Consider the following 17,596-nt stretch of genomic DNA (forward strand, 5'->3'; position numbering starts at 1 on the left):
TACCTTGCTATTTTTATATTTTCAGATTACAAAAACCTTTATCTATCATCCATATACCACTTGTATCACCATCTCTTCGCCGAACTAGTGCACCTATACAATTTACCATTGTATTGGGTGTGTTGGGGACACAAGAGACTCTTTGTCATTTGTTTGCATGGTTGCTTGAGAGAGACCATCTTCATCCTATGCCTCCTATGCATTGATAAACCTTAGGTCATCCACTTGAGGGAAATTTGCTACTGTCCTACAAACCTATGCACTTGGAGGCCCAACAACGTCTACAAGAAGAAGGTTGTGTAGTAGACATCAGGTATCCAGATCCCGATGTTGGTTATTGGCTGGATAGATGTCTCGGTCATGTCTGCATGATTCCCGAACCCGTAGGGTCTACACACTTAAGGTTCGATGACGCCAGGGTTATAGGGAAAGTTTGTAAGTGGTTACCGAATGTTGTTCAGAGTCCCGGATGAGATCCCGGACATAACGAGGAGTTCCAAAATGGTCCGGAGACAAAGATTTATATATGGGAAGTCCTTATTCGGCTGCCAGAAGTGTTCGGGGGTTTATCGGTATTGTACCGGGACCACCGAAAGGGTTCCGGGGGTCCACCGGGAGGGTCCACCTGCCCCGGAGGGCCCTATGGGCTGAATATGGAGGGGGAACCAGCCCCTAGGCGGGCTGGGTGCCAAACCCCCTAGGGCCCATGCGCCTAGGGTTTGGGGGAACCCTAAAGGGGGCGCCCCCTTTGGCTTGGGAGGCAAGCCTCCCCCCTTGGCCTCCGCCCCCCTCTAGATCCATCTGGAGGGCCCCCCCTCTCCCTTGCCCCTATAAATACAGGGAAGGTGGGAGGGCAGCCGCACCACATCCAAGGCGCAACCCTCCCCCTCTCCAACACCTCCTCCTCCTGCCGTGACGCTTGGTGAAGGCCTGCCGGAGTACCACACTGCTCAAACACCACCACGACGTTGTGCTGCTGCTAGACGGAGTCTGCCCCAACCTCCCTCTCTCCTTGCTGGATCAAGGCGTGGGAGACGTCATCGGGCTTCACGTGTGTTAAACGCGGAGGCGCCGTTGTTCGGCGCTTGAATCGGAATCAACTGCGATCTGAATCTCCACGAGTACGACTCCCTCATCCGTGTTCTTGTAACGCTTCCGTGTCGCGATCTTCAAGGGTATGAAGATGAAGTCCCCTCTCTCTCTTGTTGCTAGTTTCTCCATAGATTGATCTTGGTGATGCGTAGAAAATTTTAAATTTCTGCAACGATCCCCAACAGTGGCATCATGAGCTAGGTCTATGCGTAGTTTCTATGCACGAGTAGAACACAAGTTGTTGTGGGCGTTGATTTTGTCAATTTACTTGCCGTTACTAGTCTTATCTTGATTCAGCGGCATCGTGGGATGAAGCGGCCCGGACCGACCTTACACGTACGCTTACGTGAGACAGGTTCCACCGATTGACATACACTAGTTGCATAAGGTGGCTAGCGGGTGTATGTCTCTCCCACTTTAGTCGGATTGGATTCGATGAAAAGGGTCCTTATGAAGGGTAAATAGAAATTGGCATATCACGTTGTGGTTTTTGCGTAGGTAAGAAACGTTCTTGCTAGAAACCCATAGTAGCCACATAAAAAACATGTAACAACAATTAGAGGACGTCTAACTTATTTTTGCAGGGTATGCTATGTGATGTGATATGGCCAAAAGAATGTGATGAATGATATATGTGATGTATGAGATTGATCATGTTCTTGTAATAGGAATCACGACTTGCATGTCGATGAGTATGACAACCGACAGGAGCCATATGAGTTGTCTAAATTATTTATGACCTGCATGTCACTGAAAACGCCTTGTAATTACTTTACTTTATTGCTAACCATTAGCCATAGTAGTAGAAGTAATAGTTGGCGTGACAACTTCATGAAGACACGATGATGGAGATCATGGTGTCATGCCGGTGACGATTATGATCATGGAGCCCCGAAGATGGAGATCAAAAGGAGCAAAATGATATTGGCCATATCATGTCACTATGTGATTGCATGTGATGTTTATCATGTTTTACATCTTATTTGCTTAGAACGACGGTAGCATAAATAAGATGATCCCTTGCAATAATTTCAAGAAAGTGTTCCCCCTAACTATGCACTGTTGCTAAGGTCCGTTGTTCTGAAGCACCACGTGATGATCGGGTGTGATAGGTTCTAACGTTCGCATACAATGGGTGTAAGCCAGATTTACACACGCAATACACTTAGGTTGACTTGACGAGCCTAGCATGTACAGACATGGCCTCGGAACACGGAAGACCGAAAGGTCGAACATGAGTCGTATAGAAGATACGATCAACATGAAGATGTTCACCGATGATGACTAGTCCGTCTCACGTGATGATCGGACATGGCCTAGCTGACTCGGATCATGTATCACTTAGATGACTAGAGGGATGTCAATCTGAGTGGGAGTTCATTAAATAATTTGATTAGATGAACTTAATTATCATGAACATAGTCTAAAACTTTGAAATATGTCTTGTAGATCAAATGGCCCACGCTAATGTTGCCCTCAACTTCAACGCGTTCCTAGAGAAAACCAAGATGAAACACGATGGCAACAACTACACAGACTGGGTCCGTAACTTGAGGATTATCCTCATAGCTGCCAAGAAAGCATATGTCCTTGAAGCACCGCTAGGTGATGCACATGTTTTCCCAGCAACTCAAGACGTTATGAACGCCTGGCAGTCGTGTAGTGATGATTACTCCCTGGTTCAGTGCGGCATGCTTTACAGCTTAGAACCGGGGCTCCAAAAGCGCTTTGAGCAACACAGAGCATACGAGATGTTCCAAGAGCTGAAAATGGTTTTCCAAGCTCATGCCCGAGTCGAGAGATATGAAGTCTCCGACAAGTTCTATAGTTGTAAGATGGAGGAGAACAGTTCTGTCAGCGAGCACATACTCAAAATGTCTGGGTTGCACAACCGCTTGTCTCAGCTAGGAGTCAATCTCCCGGATGACGTGGTCGTCGACAGAATCCTTCAGTCGCTTCCACCTAGCTACAAGAGCTTTGTGATGAACTTCAATATGCAGGGGATGGAAAAGACCATTCATGAGGTATATTCAATGCTGAAATCAGTGGAGGTGGAGATCAAAAAGGAACATCAAGTGTTGATGGTGAATAAAACCACTAAGTTCAAGAAAGGCAAGGGTAAAAAGAACTTCAAGAAGGACGGCAAGGGAGTTGCCGCGCCCGGTAAGCAAGCTGCCGGGAAGAAGCCAAAGAATGGACCCAAGCCTGAGACTGAGTGCTTTTATTGCAAGGGAAACGGTCACTAGAAGCGGAACTGCCCCAAGTACTTAGCGGATAAGAAGGCCGACAATGCCAAAGGTATATGTGATATACATGTTATTGATGTGTACCTAACCAGCGCTCGTAGTAGCTCTTGGGTATTTGATACCGGTGCGGTTGCTCATATTTGTAACTCAAAACAGGAGCTGCGGAATAAGCGGAGACTGGCGAAGGACGAGGTGACGATGCGCGTCGGGAATGGTTCCAAGGTCGATGTGATCGCCGTCGGCACGCTGCCTCTACATTTACCTACGGGATTAGTTTTAAAACTCAATAATTGTTATTTAGTACCAGCTTTGAGCATGAACATTGTATCTGGATCTCATTTAATGCAAGATGGCTACTCATTTAAATCCGACAATAATGGTTGTTCCATTTATATGAGAGATATGTTTTATGGTCATGCCCCGCTGGTCAATGGTTTATTCTTGTTTAATCTCAAACGTGATGTTACACATGTTCATAGTGTGAATACCAAGAAGTGTAAGGTTGATAATGATAGTCCCACATACTTGTGGCACTGCCGCCTTGCTCACATTGTTGTCAAACGCATGAAGAAACTCCATGCAGATGGACTTTTGGAGTATCTTGATTATGAATCATTTGACATGTGCGAACCATGCCTCATGGGAAAAATGACCAAGACTCCGTTCTCCGGAACAATGGAGCGAGCGACCAACTTATTGGGAATCATACATACTGATGTGTGTGGTCCAATGAGTGTCGAGGCTCGCGGTGGCTATCGTTATGTTCTCACCCTCACTGATGACTTGAGTAGATATGGGTATGTCTACTTAATGAAACACAAGTCTGAGACCTTTGAAAAAATCAAGGAATTTCAGAGTGAGGTTGAGAGTCAACGTGACAGGAAAATAAAGTTCTTACGATCAGATCGTGGGGGAGAATATTTGAGTCACGAATTTGGCATGCACTTAAGGAAATGTGGAATTGTTTCACAACTCACGCCGCCTGGAACACCTCAGCGCAATGGTGTGTGTGAACATCGCAATCGCACTCTATTGGATATGGTGCGATCTATGATGTCTCTTACCGACCTACCGGTATCATTTTGGGGTTATGCTTTAGAGAGTGCCACATTCACTTTAAATAGGGCTCCGTCGAAATCCGTTGAGATGACACCGTATGAATTATGGGTTGGGAAGAAACCTAAGCTGTCGTTTCTAAAAGTTTGGGGATGCGATGCTTATGTCAAGAAACTTCAACCTGAAAAGCTCGAACCCAAGTCGGAAAAATGCGTCTTCATAGGATACCCTAAGGAAACTATTGGGTATACCTTCTACCTCAGATCCGAAGGCAAGATCTTTGTTGCCAAGAATGGATCCTTTCTAGAGAAAGAGTTTCTCCCGAAAGAAGTAAGTGGGAGGAAAGTAGAACTTGATGAGGTACTGCCTCTTGAACCGGAAAGTGGCGCAGCTCAAGAAAATGTTTCTGTGGTGCCTGCACCGACTAGAGAGGAAGTTAATGATGATGATCATGAAACTTCGGATCAAGTTGCTACTGAACTTCGTAGGTCCACAAGGACACGTTCCGCACCAGAGTGGTACGGCGACCCTGTCCTAGAAATCATGTTGTTAGACAACGGTGAACCTTCGAACTATGAAGAAGCGATGGCGGGCCCGGATTCCGACAAATGGTTGAAAGCCATGAAATCTGAGATAGGATCCATGTATGAAAACGAAGTATGGAATTTGACTAACTTGCCCGATGATCGGCAAGCCATAGAAAATAAATGGATCTTTAAGAAGAAGACAGATGCGGATGGTAATGTGACCATCTATAAGGCTCGGCTTGTCGCTAAGGGTTATTGACAAGTTCAAGGGGTTGACTATGATGAGATTTTCTCACCCGTAGCGAAGCTGAAGTCCATCTGAATCATGTTAGCAATTGCGGCATTCTATGATTATGAGATATGGCAAATGGACGTCAAAACAACATTCCTCAGCCAGAAGGTTTTGTCGATCCTAAGAATGCTGACAAGGTGTGCAAGCTCCAACGCTCAATCTATGGGCTGGTGCAAGCATCTCGGAGTTGGAACATTTGATTTGATGAGATGATCAAAGCGTTTGGGTTTACGCAGACTTATGGAGAAGCCTGTGTTTACAAGAAAATGAGTGGGAGCTCTGTAGCATTTCTCATATTATATGTGGATGACATACTATTGATGGGAAATGATATAGAATTCTTGGAAAGCATAAAGGCCTACTTGAATAAGTGTTTTTCAATGAAGGACCTTGGAGAAGCTGCTTATATATTAGGCATCAAGATCTATAGAGATAGATCGAGACGCCTCATTGGTCTTTCACAAAGCACGTACCTTGACAAGATACTGAAGAAGTTCAATATGGATCAGTCCAAGAAGGGGTTCTTGCCTGTATTGCAAGGTGTGAGTGAAGGAAATATGCCCTAGAGGCAATAATAAAGTTATTATTTATTTCCTTATATCATGATAAATGTTTATTATTCATGCTAGAATTGTATTAACCGAAAACATAATACATGTGTGAATACATAGACAAACAGAGTGTCACTAGTATGCCTCTACTTGACTAGCTCGTTGATCAAAGATGGTTATGTTTCCTAACCATAGACATGAGTTGTCATTTGATTAACGAGATCACATCATTAGGAGAATGATGTGATTGACTTGACCCATTCCGTTAGCATAGCACTTGATCGTTTAGTTTGTTGCTATTGCTTTCTTCATGACTTATACATGTTCCTATGACTATGAGATTATGCAACTCCCGTTTACCAGAGGAACACTTTGTGTTCTACCAAACGTCACAATGTAATTGGGTGATCATAAAGGTGCTCTACAGGTGTCTCCAAAGGTACATGTTGGGTTGGCGTATTTCGAGATTAGGATTTGTCGCTCCGATTGTCGGAGAGGTATCTCTGGGCCCTCTCGGTAATACACATCACTTAAGCCTTGCAAGCAATGCAACTAATAAGTTAGTTGCAAGATGATGTATTACGGAACGAATAAAGATACTTGCCGGTAACGAGATTGAAATAGGTATTGAGATACCGACGATCGAATCTCGGGCAAGTAACATACCGATGACAAAGGGAACAACGTATGTTGTTATGCGGTCTGACCGATAAAGATCTTCATAGAATATGTAGGAGCCAATATGAGCATCCAGGTTCCGCTATTGGTTATTGACCGGAGACGTGTCTCGGTCATGTCTACATTGTTCTCGAACCCGTAGGGTCCGCTCGCTTAACATTACGATGACAGTTTCATTATGAGTTTATATATTTTGATGTACCGAAGGTTGTTAGGAGTCCCGGATGTGATCACTGACTTGACGAGGAGTCTCGAAATGGTCGAGACATAAAGATCGATATATTGGACAACTATATTTGGACACCGGAAAGGTTCTGGGTAAGATTGGGACAGTACCGGATCACCGGGAGGTTATCGGAACCCCCCGGGAGGTATATGGGCCTTATTGGGCCTTAGTGGAAAGGAGGGGAAAGGAGAAAGGGAGGGGGCGCACCCCCCCAAGCCCAATCCGAATTGGGAGGGGGGGCGGCCCCCCCTTTCCTTCCTCCCTCCTTCCTCTTCCTTCCCTCTCCTACTCCTAATAGGAAAAAGGGGAGTCCTACTCCCGGTGGGAGTTGGACTCCCCCCCTTGGGCGCGCCACCCTCCTTGGCCGGCCCCCTCCTCCACTCCTTTATATACGGGGGCAGGGGGCACCCCAGAGACAACAATTGATCATTGATCTCTTAGCCATGTACGGTGCCCCCCTCCACCATAATCCTCGATAATATTGTAGCGGTGCTTAGGCGAAATCCTACGATGGTAGAACATCAAGATCGTCACCACGCCGTCGTGCTGACGGAACTCATCCCCGACACTTTGCTGGATCGGAGTCCGGGGATCGTCATCGAGCTGAACGTGTGCAAAACCTCGGAGGTGCCGTAGTTTCGGTGCTTGATCGGTCGGGCCTTGAAGACGTACGACTACATCAACCGCGTTGTTATAACGCTTCCGCTTTCGGTCTTCGAGGGTACGTAGACAACACTCTCCCCTCTCGTTGATGTGCATCACCATGATCTTGCGTGTGCGTAGGATTTTTTTTGAAATTACTACGTTCCCCAACAGTGACATCCGAGCCTAGGTTTTATGCGTTGATGTTGTGCACGAGTAGAACACAAGTGAGTCGTGGGCGATATAAGTCATACTGCTTACCAGCATGTCACACTTTGGTTCGGCGGTATTGTTGGATGAAGCGGCCCGGACCGACATTACACATATGCTTACGCGGGACTGGTTCTACCAACGTGCTTTGCACACAGGTGGCTGGCGGGTGTCAGTTTCTCCAACTTTAGTTGAACCGAGTGTGGCTACGCCCGGTCCTTGCGAAGGTTAAAATAGCACCGACTTGACAAACTATCGTTGTGGTTTTGATGCGTAGGTAAGAACGGTTCTTGCTCAGCCCGTAGCAGCCACGTAAAACTTGCAACAACAAAGTAGAGGACGTCTAACTTGTTTTTGCAGGGCATGTTGTGATGTGATATGGTCAAGACATGATGCTAAATTTTATTGTATGAGATGATCATGTTTTGTAACCGAGTGATCGGCAACTGACAGGAGCCATATGGTTGTCGCTTTATTGTATGCAATGCAATTGCGCTGTAATGCTTTACTTTATCACTAAGCGGTAGCGATAGTCGTGGAAGCATAAGATTGGCGAGACGACAATGATGCTACGATGGTGATCAAGGTGTCGCGCCGGTGACGATGGTGATCATGACGGTGCTTCGGAGATGGAGATCACAAGCACAAGATGATGATGGCCATATCATATCACTTATATTGATTGCATGTGATGTTTATCTTTTATGCATCTTATCTTGATTTGTTTGACGGTAGCATTATAAGATGATCTCTCACTAAATTTCAAGATAAAAGTGTTCTCCCTGAGTATGCACCGTTGCCAAAGTTCGTCGTGCCTAGACACCACATGATGATCGGGTGTGATAAGCTCTACGTCCATCTACAACGGGTGCAAGCCAGTTTTGCACACGCAGAATACTCATGTTAAACTTGACGAGCCTAGCATATGCAGATATGGCCTCGGAACACTAAGACTGAAAGGTTGAGCGTGAATCATATAGTAGATATGATCAACATAATGATGTTCACCATTGAAAGCTATTCCATTTCACGTGATGATCGGTTATGGTTTAGTTGATTTGGATCACGTGATCACTTAGAGGATTAGAGGGATGTCTATCTAAGTGGGAGTTCTTAAGTAATATGATTAATTGAACTTAAATTTATCATGAACTTAGTACTGGTAGTATTAACATATCTATGTTGTAGATCAATAGCTCGCATTTAGCTCCCCTGTTTTATTTTTGATATGTTCCTAGAGAAAACTAAGTTGAAAGGTGTTAGTAGCAATGACGCGGATTGGATTCGTGATCTGAGGTTTATCCTCATTGCTGCACAGAAGAATTATGTCCTTGATGCACCGCTAGGTGACAGACCTATTGCAGGAGCAGATGCAGATGTTCTGAACATTTGGCTAGCTCAATATGATGACTACTTGATAGTTTAGTGCACCATGCTTAACGGCTTAGAATCGGGACTTCAAAGACGTTTTTAACGTCATGGAACATATGAGATGTTCCAGGAGTTGAAGTTAATATTCAAGCAAATACCCGAGTTGAGAGATATGAAGTCTCCAACAAGTTCTATAGCTAAAAGATGGAGGAGAATAGCTCAAGCAGTGAGCATGTGTTCAGATTATCTGGGTACTACAATCGCTTGAATCAAGTGGGATTTAATCTTCCAGATAAAATAGTGATTGACAGAATTCTCTAGTCACCATCACCAAGTTAGTAGAACTTCGTGATGAACTATAGTATGCAAGGGATGACGAAAACAATTCCCAAGCTCTTCGTGATGCTGAAATCGACGAAGGTAGAAATCAAGAAAAGCATCAAGTGTTGATGGTTGACAAAGACCACTAGTTTCAAAAAGGGAAAAGGGAAGAAGGGGAACTTCAAGAAGAACGACAAGCGAGTTGCTGCTCAAGTGAAGAAGCCCAAGTCTGGACCTAAGCCTGAGACTGAGTGCTTCTACTGCAAAGGAACTGGTCACTGGAAACGGAACTGCCCCAAATATTTGGCGGATAAGAAGGATGGCAAAGTGAACAAAGGTATATTTGATATACAGATTATTGATGTGTATTTTACTAGTGTTCGTAGCAACCCCTCGGTATTTGATACTGGTTCAGTTGCTAAGAGTAGTAACTCGAAACGGGAGTTGCAGAATAAACAGAGACTAGTTAAGGGTGAAGTGACGATGTGTATTGGAAGTGGTTCCAAGATTGATATGATCATCATCGCACACTCCCTATACTTTCGGGATTAGTGTTGAACCTAAATAAGTGTTATTTGGTGTTTGCGTTGAGCATAAATATGATTGGATCATGTTTATTGCAATACGGTTATTCATGTAAGTTAGAGAATAATTGTTGTTCTGTTTACATGAATAAAACCTTCTATGGTCATACACCCAATGAAAATGGTTTGTTGGATCTCGATCGTGGTGATAAACATATTCATAATATTGAAGCCAGAAGATGCTAAGTTAATAATGATTGTGCAACTTATTTGTGGCACTGCCATTTAGGTCATATTGTGTAAAGCGCATGAAGAAAATCCATGCTGATGGGTTTTTGGAATCACTTGATTACGAATCAGTTGATGCTTGTGAACCATGCCTCATGGGCAAGATGACTAAGACTCCGTTCTCCGGAACAATGGAGCGAGCAACAAACTTAATTGGAAATAATACATACTGATGTATGCAGTCCAATGAGTGTTGAGGCTCGCGGCGGGTATAGTTATTTTCTGACCTTCACAGATGATTTGAGCAGATATGAGTATATCTACTTGATGAAACACAAGTCTGAAATATTTGAAAAGTTCAAAGAATTTCAGAGTGATGTGGAGAATCATCGTAACAAAAATAAAAGTTTCCACGATATGATCGCAGAAGTAAAATATTTGAGTTACGAGTTTGGCCTTCAGTTAAAACAATGTGAAATAGTTTCACTACTCACGCCACCTGGAACACCACAGTGTAATGGTGTGTCCGAACGTCATAACCGTACTTTGTTAGATATAGTGCGATCTATGATGTCTCTTACAGATCTACCACTATCGTTTTGGGGTTATGCATTAGAGACAGCTACATTCACGTTAAATAGGGCACCATCTAAATCCGTTGAGACGACACCGTATGAACTGTGGTTTGGCGAGAAACCTAAGCTGTCGTTTCTTAAAGTTTGGGACTGCGATGCTTATGTGAAAAAGTTTCAACATGATAAGCTCGAACCCAAATCGGAGAAGTAAATCTTCATAGGATACCCAAAAGAAACTGTTGGGTACACCTTCTATCACAGATCCGAAGGCAAGTTATTCGTCGCTGAGAATGGATCCTTTCTAGAGAAGGAGTTTCTCTCGAAAGAAGTGAGTGGGAGGAAAGTAGAACTTGATGAGGTAACTGTACCTGCTCCCTTATTGGAAAGTAGTTCATCACAGAAATCTGTTCCTGTGACTACTACACCAATTAGTGAGGAAGCTAATGATGATGATCATGTAACTTCAGATCAAGTTACTACCGAACCTCGTAGGTAAACCAGAGTGAGATCCGCACCAGAGTGGTACGATAATCCTGTTCTGGAGGTCATGTTACTTGACCATGATGAACCTACGAACTATGAAGAAGCGATGGTGAGCCCAGATTCCGCAAAATGGCTTGAGGCCATGAAATCTGAGATGAGATCCATGTATGAGAACAAAGTATGGACTTTGATTGACTTGCCCAATGATCGGCGAGCCATTGAGATTAAATGGATCTTCAAGAGGAAGACGGACGCTGATAGTAGTGTTACTATCTACAAAGCTAGAATTGTCACAAAAGGTTTTCGACAAGTTCAAGGTGTTGACTACGATGAGAGTTTCTCACTCGTATCTATGCTTAAGTCTATCTGAATCATGTTAGCAATTGCCGCATTTTAAGAAATCTGGCAAATGGATAAAAAAACTGCAATCCTTAATGGATTTATTAAAGAAGAGTTGTATATGATGCAACCAGAAGGTTTTTTCAATCCTAAAGGTGCTAACAAAATGTGCAAGCTCCAGCGATCCATCTGTGGACTGGTGCAAGCATCTCGGAGTTGGAATATACGCTTTGATGAGTTGATCAAAGCATATAGTTTTATACAGACTTGCGGTGAAGCCTGTATTTACAAGAAAGTGAGTGGGAGCACTACAACATTTCTGATAAGTATATGTGAATGACATATTGTTGATCGAAAATAATGTAGAATTATTCTGCAAAGCATAAAGGAGTGTTTGAAAGGAGTTTTTGAAAGAAAGACCTCGGTGAAGCTGCTTACATATTGAGCATCAAGATCTATAGAGATAGATCAAGACGCTTGATAAGTTTTTTCAATGAGTACATACCTTGACAAGATTTTGAAGTAGTTCAAAATGGAACAGTCAAAAAGGAGTTCTTGCCTGTGTTACAAGGTGTGAAGTTGAGTAAGACTCATAACCCGACCACGGCAGAAGATAGAGAGAGAATGAAAGTCATGCCCTATGCCTCAGCCATAGGTTCTATAAAGTATGCCATGCTGTGTACCAGACCTATTGTATACCCTGCCTTGAGTTTGGCAAGGGAGTACAATAGTGATCTAGGAGTAGATCACTGGACATTGGTCAAAATTATCCTTAGTGGAATAAGGATATGTTTCTCGATTATGGAGGTGACAAAAGGTTCGTCGTAAAGGGTTACGTCGATGCAAATTTTGACACTGATCCAGATGACTCTAAGTCTCAATCTGGATACATATTGAAAGTGGGAGCAATTAGCTAGAGTAGCTCCGTGTAGAGCATTGTTGACATAGAAATTTGCAAAATACGTACGGATCTGAATGTGGCAGACCCATTGATTAAACTTCTCTCACAAGCAAAACATGATCACACCTTAGTACTCTTTGGGTGTTAATCACATAGTGATGTGAAATAGATTATTGGCTCTAGTAAACCCTTTGGGTGTTGGTCACATGTCGATGTGAACTATGGGTGTTAATCACATGGTGATGTGAACTATTGGTATTAAATCACATGGTGATGTGAACTAGATTATTGACTCTAGTGCAAGTGGGAGACTGAAGGAAATATGCCCTAGAGGCAATAATAAAGTTATTATTTATTTCCTTATATCATGATAAATGTTTATTATTCATGCTAGAATTGTATTAAGCGGAAACGTAATACATGTGTGAATACATAGACAAACAGAGTGTCACTAGTATGCCTCTACTTTACTAGCTCGTTGATCAAAGATGGTCATGTTTCCTAACCATAGACATGAGTTGTCATTTGATTAACGAGATAACATCATTAGGAGAATGATGTGATTGACTTGACCCATTCCGTTAGCATATCACTTGATCGTTTAGTTTGTTGCTATTGCTTTCTTCATGACTTATACATGTTCCTATGACTATGAGATTATGCAACTCCCGTTTACCAGAGGAACACTTTGTGTGCTACCAAACGTCACAACGTAACTGGGTGATTATAAAGGTGCTCTACAGGTGTCTCCAAAGGTACATGTTGGGTTGGCGTATTTCGAGATTAGGATTTGTCGCTCCGATTGTCGGAGAGGTATCTCTAGGCCCTCTCGGTAATACACATCACTTAAGCCTTGCAAGCAATGCAACTAATAAGTTAGTTGCAAGATGATGTATTACGGAACGGGTAAAGAGACTTGCCGGTAACGAGATTGAACTAGGTATTGAGATACCGATGATCGAATCTCGGGCAAGTAACATACCGATGACAAAGGGAACAACGTATGTTGTTATGCGGTCTGACCGATAAAGATCTTCATAGAATATGTAGGAGCCAATATGAGCATCCAGGTTCCGCTATTGGTTATTGACCGGAGACGTGTCTCGGTCATGTCTACATTGTTCTCGAACCCGTAGGGTCCGCTCGCTTAACATTACGATGACAGTTTCATTATGAGTTTATATATTTTGATGTACCGAAGGTTGTTCGGAGTCCCGGATGTGATCACGGACTTGACGAGGAGTCTCGAAATGGTTGAGACATAAAGATCGATATATTGGACAACTATATTTGGACACCGGAAAGGTTCCGGGTAAGATTGGGACAATACCGGATCACCGGGAGGTTATCGGAACCCCCCGGGAGGTATATGGGCCTTATTGGGCCTTAGTGAAAAGGAGGGGAAATGAGCAAGGGAGGGGGCGCCCCCCCCAAGCCCAATCCGAATTGGGAGGGGGGCCGGCCCCCCCTTTCCTTCCTCCCTCCTTCCTCTTCCTTCCCTCTCCTACTCCTAATAGGAAAAAGGGGAGTCCTACTCCCGGTGGGAGTTGGACTCCCCCCCTTGGGCGCGCCACCCTCCTTGCCCGGCCCCCTCCTCCACTCCTTTATATACGGGGGCAGGGGGGCACCCCAGAGACAACAATTGATCATTGATATCTTAGCCGTGTGCGGTGCCCCCCTCCACCATAATCCTCGATAATATTGTAGCGGTGCTTAGGCGAAGCCCTGCGACGGTAGAACATCAAGATCGTCACCACGCCGTCATGCTGACGGAACTCATCCCCGACACTTTGCTGGATCGGAGTCCGGGGATCGTCATCGAGCTGAACGTGTGCAAAAACTCGGAGGTGCCGTAGTTTTGGTGCTTGATCGGTCGGGCCGTGAAGACGTACGACTACATCAACCGCGTTGTTATAACGCTTCTGCTTCCCGTCTACGAGGGTACGTAGACAACACTCTCCCCTCTTGTTGTTGTGCATCACCATGATCTTGCGTGTGCGTAGGATTTTTTTTGAAATTACTACGTTTCCCAACAGTGAGATTGAGCACGGCTCAATGCCAGACCACGGCAGAAGATAGAGAAAATATGAGTGTCATCCCCTATGCCTCGGCCATAGGGTCTATTATGTATGCCATGCTGTGTACCAGACCTGATGTAAACCTTGCCGTAAGTTTGGTAGGAAGGTACCAAAGTAATCCCGACATGGAACACTGGACAGCGGTCAAGAATATCCTGAAGTACCTGAAAAGGACTAAGGATATGTTTCTCATTTATGGAGGTGACGAAGAGCTCGTCGTAAAGGGTTACATCAATGCTAGCTTCGACACAGATCTGGATGACTCCAAGTCACAAACCGGATACATGTATATTTTGAATGGTGGGGTAGTCAGCTGGTGCAGTTGCAAGCGAAGCGTCGTGGCGGGATCTACATGTGAAGCGGAGTACATGGCAGCCTCGGAGGCAGCACATGAAGCAATCTGGATGAAGGAGTTCATTACCGACCTAGGAGTTATTCCCAATGCGTCGGGCCCGATGACTCTCTTCTGTGACAACACTTGAGCCATTGCCCTTGCCAAGGAGCCCAGGTTTCACAAGAAGACCAGGCATATCAAGCGTCGCTTCAACTCCATTCGTGAAAATGTTCAAGATGGAGACATAGAGATTTGTAAAGTGCATACGGACCTGAATGTCGCAGATCCGTTGACTAAACCTCTTCCACGAGCAAAACATGATCAACACCAGAACTCTATGGGTGTTCGATTCATCAGAATGTAACTAGAATATTGACTCTAGTGCAAGTGGGAGACTATTGGAAATATGCCCTAGAGACAATAATAAAATGGTTATTATTATATTTCCTTGTTCATGATAATTGTCTATTGTTCATGCTATAATTGTGTTATCTGGAAATCGTAATACATGTGTGAATACATAGACCACAACATGTCCCTAGTAAGCCTCTAGTTGACTAGCTCGTTGATCAATAGATGGTTACGGTTTCCTAACCATGGACATTGGATGTCATTGATAACGGGATCACATCATTAGGAGAATGATGTGATGGACAAGACCCAATCCTAATCATAGCACAAGATCGTGTAGTTCATCTGCTAAAGCTTTCCTAATGTCAAGTATCATTTCCTTAGACCATGAGATTGTGCAACTCCCGGATACCGTAGGAATGCTTTGGGTGTGCCAAACATCACAACGTAACTGGGTGGCTAGAAAGGTGCACTACGGGTATATCCGAAAGTGTCTGTTGGGTTGGCACGAATCGAGACTGGGATTTGTCACTCCATATGACGAAGAGGTATCTTTGGGCCCACTCAGCAGTGCATCATCATAATGAGCTCAATGTGTCTAAGCAGTTAGTCACAGGATCATGCATTACGGAACGAGTAAAGTGACGTGCCGGTAACGAGATTGAACAAGGTATCGGGATACCAACGATTGAATCACGGACAAGTAACGTACCGATTGACAAAGGGAATTGTATACGGGATTGATTGAATCCTCGACATCATGGTTCATCCGATGAGATCATCGTGGAACATGTGGGAGCCAACATGGGTATCCAGATCCCGCTGTTGGTTATTGGCTGGAGAGATGTCTCGGTCATGTCTGCATGATTCCCGAACCCGTAGGGTCTACACACTTAAGGTTCGATGACGCTAGGGTTATAGGGAAAGTTTGTACGTGGTTACCGAATGTTGTTCGGAGTCCTGGATGAGATCCCGGACGTAACGAGGAGTTCCGGAATGGTCCGGAGACAAAGATTTATATATGGGAAGTCCTTATTCGGCTGCCGGAAGTGTTCGGGGGTTTATCGGTATTGTACCGGGACCACCGAAAGGGTTTCGGGGGTCCACTGGAAGGGTCCACCTGCCCCGAAGGGCCCTATGGGCTGAATATGAAGGGGAAACCAGCCCCTAGGTGGGCTGGGCGCCAAACCCCCTAGGGCCCATGCGCCTAGGGTTTGGGGGAACCCTAAAGGGGGCGCCCCCCTTGGCTTGGGGGGGGGGGGCAAGCCTCCCCCCTTGGCCGCCGCCCCCCTCTCCCTTGCCCCTATAAATAGAGGGAATGTGGGAGGGCTCACACAACATGTATAGGAAAATAAAAAGTGAAACCTAGAGGGATCACACAACATGTGTCATTTAGCGGCGGCTGGACGCACCACTTGGTGCAGTGTCAGCACACATAAGTGGCCCTTGCAGGGCTCACACAAGGGGTATCCTGTAGTTACTTGCTCTCACGAAAATACTAGTTAATGGGTACCATTTGTAAATGTCACTCCCACCTTCTCAGGCACTAATAAGTGGCGTACTGCATGTGCAACACTTGTCACAATCTGTGAGTTTTCCCTTTTTCCGTAGACTTGTTATTCAAAACGTTTTATCTCTTGAACTGTGTGTCTAAATTCTGAACCGTTTGCACTGTTAGATTTCTTACCTCGAGATATTTGAAACGAGATCCCATGTTAATAGGTTTAAACAAACTTTTTCAGAAAAAAGAAAAAAAACAAAGCCGAAAGCACAGTTATTTTCCATTTTTCTTTTTCGTGGAGCACAAATCTATGCCTCCATGGTATGCAAATGTGTGCTTCTCATGAAAGTAAAAAAAATCATGCACAATAAGAAATCCTGATATTTCCCTTTTTGAGGAGCATAACTGTGCTTCTCGCGGAACCAAAATATGTGCCTCCACTAGAAACAAACTTGTGCTTCTCGTGGAAGCACAATTTTTTGTGTGTGCATTTTTCTCCTTTCGAAGAAGCAAGCTATGCTTCTCGCAGAAACAAATCTGTACCTCCACAAGAAGCGAATCTGTGATTCTCGTGAAAGCAAAAAAAACATGATTTTCTCCCTTTCCGAGCAGCACAGCTCGCATAATCAAATTTGTGCTTTCATGAGAAGCAAATATGTGCTTCTTGTGGAAGCACAAAAAATATCGCCCAAAAGAAAACCGCAATTTTTTGCTTTACGAGTCTACTTCTCGAGGAAGAAAATTTGTATCTCCCCGAAAAGCAATTTTGTGCTTTGCACGGAACCAAAAAAAACATTCACGAAAAAATCATGATGTTCTCTTCTCTAAAACATGTGTATACCAAAAAGCAATAAAACTAGAACAAACACACATTTAAAACCCGAAAACGTGTATAGAATAATAAAAATAAAATCAAGAAGGAACACACCCAACACACGACACGTGCCGGCGGCTGGATGCACCACTTGGCATGATTTCAGCCCACAAAATTAACCCATGTGGGGCTCCTATCCTTCAGTTACGTAAGCCATATTCGGCGTATTTAGCGCACATTACTTGGCACCCCTCCC

This window comes from Triticum dicoccoides, chromosome 6A (assembly GCF_002162155.2).
Source record: "Triticum dicoccoides isolate Atlit2015 ecotype Zavitan chromosome 6A, WEW_v2.0, whole genome shotgun sequence".
Lineage (NCBI taxonomy): Eukaryota > Viridiplantae > Streptophyta > Magnoliopsida > Poales > Poaceae > Triticum > Triticum dicoccoides.